This window comes from Leopardus geoffroyi, chromosome C3 (assembly GCF_018350155.1).
Source record: "Leopardus geoffroyi isolate Oge1 chromosome C3, O.geoffroyi_Oge1_pat1.0, whole genome shotgun sequence".
Lineage (NCBI taxonomy): Eukaryota > Metazoa > Chordata > Mammalia > Carnivora > Felidae > Leopardus > Leopardus geoffroyi.
In genome coordinates, this window is record NC_059338.1 from 7,958,810 (window position 1) to 7,962,825 (window position 4,016).

The window sequence follows — 4,016 nt, forward strand, 5'->3', positions numbered from 1 at the left end:
CATATAAAATGCAGGTCACTCCAGAGCGATTGTGAGATCTACCGAGTATAAGCAAGAAGTAACCGTAGATGAGCAATCTCTTGACCAACAGGAGAAGACTTTCTACAGCAATATTATTCTTAAGGCTTTCTCTTCTTGCAAAATATTGGAGTAGCATATGAGGGCTGCTTTGCATAGCAGATGGACAAAGAAATAAGCTAGCTGTTCCCAGGCATTTACGTTAGGCATATTTAACAAGTACACTCTAGAGGGAAGTAGAAAGAGGTCTGATGTGCCATTCATGATAGTGTTGTAAATCAGGACTAAAATAAGTAGATTTAGAGCCACTCAACTTATGAAGAAGTTAGACCATTAGATACTGAGCCGTGGTCAATGACTGGCAAAGTAAACAAGAATCTGAGTTTTCATAGCATAAGATAGAGATTAGGATATCCAAATGGTCTGGCAAACAGCAGAGAACCAGTGTGTGAAAGAAAAAGAAAAGGAGTTAAAAGCTGGGATGTATGTAAAACAACTATAGAACCACGTTATAGGTGCGTAACTATATTAATTTAGTTAAATACTCTTTTTTATTATACTATCTGTATAATAAACTGTATACAGTACATTTAAAAAAGCTTCCATTCTCTCCAACTTATTCTTTTTTAAGATGATCTTTTCATACTGAGTCCCAGTAAAAGAACACCTTTGAGAACTGCTATAGTTTTGCCTCTTGAAAAGAGCTCTTTGAAATAAAAGGACAAAATTGTCAACGGCAGTCAAGATTTGCTGCTTAAGTGAGAAGACAGTACAATGGAGTGGGGGGAAAAAACCTATTTGCACTTGAGTCTTCCCAAGTAGAAATTGGAAAATGGTGAACACATCGGGATGGCAACTAAAACGCAGCCTCTGGATACCTCAGAGTGGTTATCACATGGTTCACTGTTTTCCTCCTCCACCTCTCCCCCACCCATCCTGATAAAACCCCCAGCCTTTATCTCCTTCACTTTGTCTGCAGTATGCCGAAAACAGCTCGTTTCAAAATTGTCTTTTGGACAATCAGAAGCAGTCTATAAAAGTATTGAGACATGTGGTCATGAGTCCAAAATGCCGCATTCAGTTGACAGATATAATGATGTTCCATTATATGATTATTACTAAGTGAGAATAATGTCTTCCCTGTATTATTACCAGGATTAGAGAGATTCTGAATAGACCCAAGTTAGTTGAGTTTGAAATGTCACAATTTAAGATTGGAAGATATTATATTAGACCTCGTCTGGTTCACATCCACATTAGTTAACGTTAGGGGAAAAGATCTATCCAGATGGATCCATACTCCATATCTTCAGCTTACCAACCTTTTTGCTATACCAGATTTGCCTCACAAGTGTAAAACAGCTACAAAGTGGCTGACCGTGTCTGTCTGTCTGTCTGTCTCCCTCTTTCAATTTCTCCCTTTTTCTTTTTCATTAAATATGGTAGGTAGTAGTAAAAGAATGGGTTCTGGGTTCACATGGACTCACAGATCGAATCCTGTCCCTCCTGTATTAACCTCAGGAATGTTAATACATTTCTTTAAACTATAGCTTCCTAATTTATAAAGTAAGGATAGTATCCAAATTACAGGGTCGTGGTGATATTTCATGAGATGGGATATTTTATGTAATGATTTCAGCACAGTATCACTCGTAAGTGCTCAAAGAATGTTAAACATTACTTTAAGTAATTCACACTTAACAAAAATATGGAAAGGCTAGGAAAGATAAGGGAGAATTTTAAAATAGCCAATAATCACTTAATTTAAAGATAACCACTGTTATTTTTTTTCTTTTTTTAATGTTTATTTATTTTTCAGAGAGGGAGAGACAAGAGTGGAAGTTGGGGAGGGGCAGAGAGAGAGGGAGACACAGAATCCGAAGCAGGCTCCAGGTTCTGAGCTGTCCGCACAGAGCCTGACGTGGGGCTCGAACTCACGAACCGTGAAATCATGACCTGAGCCAAAGTCAGATGCTCAACCGACTGAGCCACCCAGGCGCCCCAGATAACCACTGTTAATACACACACACACACACACACGGAGAGAAAATACCACACGTACTTTTAAGTTCAAACACATATTTTTGTATATATATTTTAGTATATTATATTACTATTTATGTCATTGAAGTCACAAAATAGAATGAAATTGACTTGCTAATCACAAAGTTTTTTGCAAGTCATTCTAAACTTGATAGTTTCTAGTGGTACCTTCATCCCGAAAATCTAAAAATGAATACAGGCGCCTCAAGCTCAGTGGATTTTGTTATCAACTTCAGGCTGACAGTAATGTAGAAAATAATAAACTGAGCAATACTCATTTACCTTTAAATTGTACTTTTTGTAAAGATTTTCAAGAATTTTATAATTGCAATGTCTCATTAACCTTTCAAAGAGATCCGTGGTACAGTATATAGCACGGTGAATCTACTGTAATGTAAAATCACGCTAATCCAAGAAGAACCACTAAAATTAAATGTCTCTATCTAGGAAACCACACTACACAAGGCAACGATGAGGGCTAAGAGGTTGCGTAGTTTGGTGGTTCTTGGACTCTTTCCTGATCACCTCTAGTGGGTTTGGTTCCTTAAGACAGTCACCGTGTCTTATTAATCTTTGCTGTACTCATTTATTCATTCATTCATTCGTTGTTCATTTGCCTTCTTTAATGTTGAATGAGATCCCACTACACGTCCAATGATATGCTGAAGGGTCTGTAGCTACTAAAACTACTAAGATCACATCATTGTTTTGAGAGGTTAGAATTGAACCAAGGTCAACATGAGAAAGTTTCAGCACACTGTGATTAGCACGACAACACAGGGAAGGGCACACACAAGACACTCTAGAAACAGAGATCCACATTCAGGGCCGAAGCAGTCAACGAAGTACTCTTGAAGACTACGACATCAAAGTTAACTGAATCTTCCTGAATCAAAGTTAACTTGAAGAATACGACATCAAAGTTAACTGTCTAGGAAGTGTGCCCTTACTAGTGGTCTGTGTGACCTTGAATACTTTTGCTTAATACTTAAGCTTTCTTAGTCTCAACTTCCATATAAGTTTGTTGTTGGAGTTACCATAGACTATGTGCCAAAATTACTGACCACGATGCCTATCAATAGTAAATATTCTGTAAAAGTTTGTTCTTTTTTTACTCTTGACTTGTGTTGCTTCCCCATGTCATTTTGTGCCTAAGAATACTATTTGTTCTGCACCTAACTGATAAGTAATGTTCCTTCCCGAAAATATCTTATAACTTTGGAGCTGGATCCTACCTTTTGATAGGACGCAAATTTATTTATCCCTGAAATGTCCACAGAATATTGATAGGGAAGTAGACAAGAAGACTAGCATGTCACACAATCGAGATGTTCCACGGTGGTTATATAGTCATCTTTCACTTCCCTTTGCCATAACTTGCCCCTAAGTTGAAAGATAATTGCATTCAAAGTTATCATTTTCAGATATATTTTTCTCTTAAAAATCCCTTAAATCAGTCACTTGGATGCTTTGAGAAGGATGTGCCTACTATAATAGAAATAACGTTTTAATAGACAAAAAAGGGAGTTGAGAAAGCCTTCGGGATTTAAGAACAACAGGCTATGTGGTATTCAAAAATATAAGAAAATTATAATATAAAGAGTGCAGGAAAATAATTGACTGATAACCCGGTTTGATCTCCCATCTTTGCAAATGGCTGCTCCAAGTTCTGTTCCAAAAAGGTGTTAGGGCTTTCGCTGCTGTCATCAGTCGCCATCAGCACTGCCTTTAACTGACATAATCACTGATTGTTACAATTAGTGCCCATTAGTATAGAGTAAAATTAGAGTCTCAGTCATATAGAATTGCCCATTATGTCCATAGAATACACAAAGTTCATCACTTATGATTAACATTACCAGAATGAATTCAAAAGAAATTATGAAAGACCTGTCACTTCATAATGCCGCCAGATGCGAATATCAGAGATGATGTACCAACTGTCAAAACCCAAT

At 37.2% G+C, this 4,016-nt stretch overlaps 1 non-coding gene across 1 annotated transcript; it reads right to left on the bottom strand.

The window, feature by feature from the left end:
- Nucleotides 1-1,931: 1,931 nt before the first annotated feature.
- TRNAQ-UUG lies at nucleotides 1,932-2,016 on the bottom strand. Its single transcript has one exon. It is a non-coding gene; the product is annotated as a tRNA-Gln (tRNA).
- Between the last annotated feature and the right edge of the window lie 2,000 nt (nucleotides 2,017-4,016).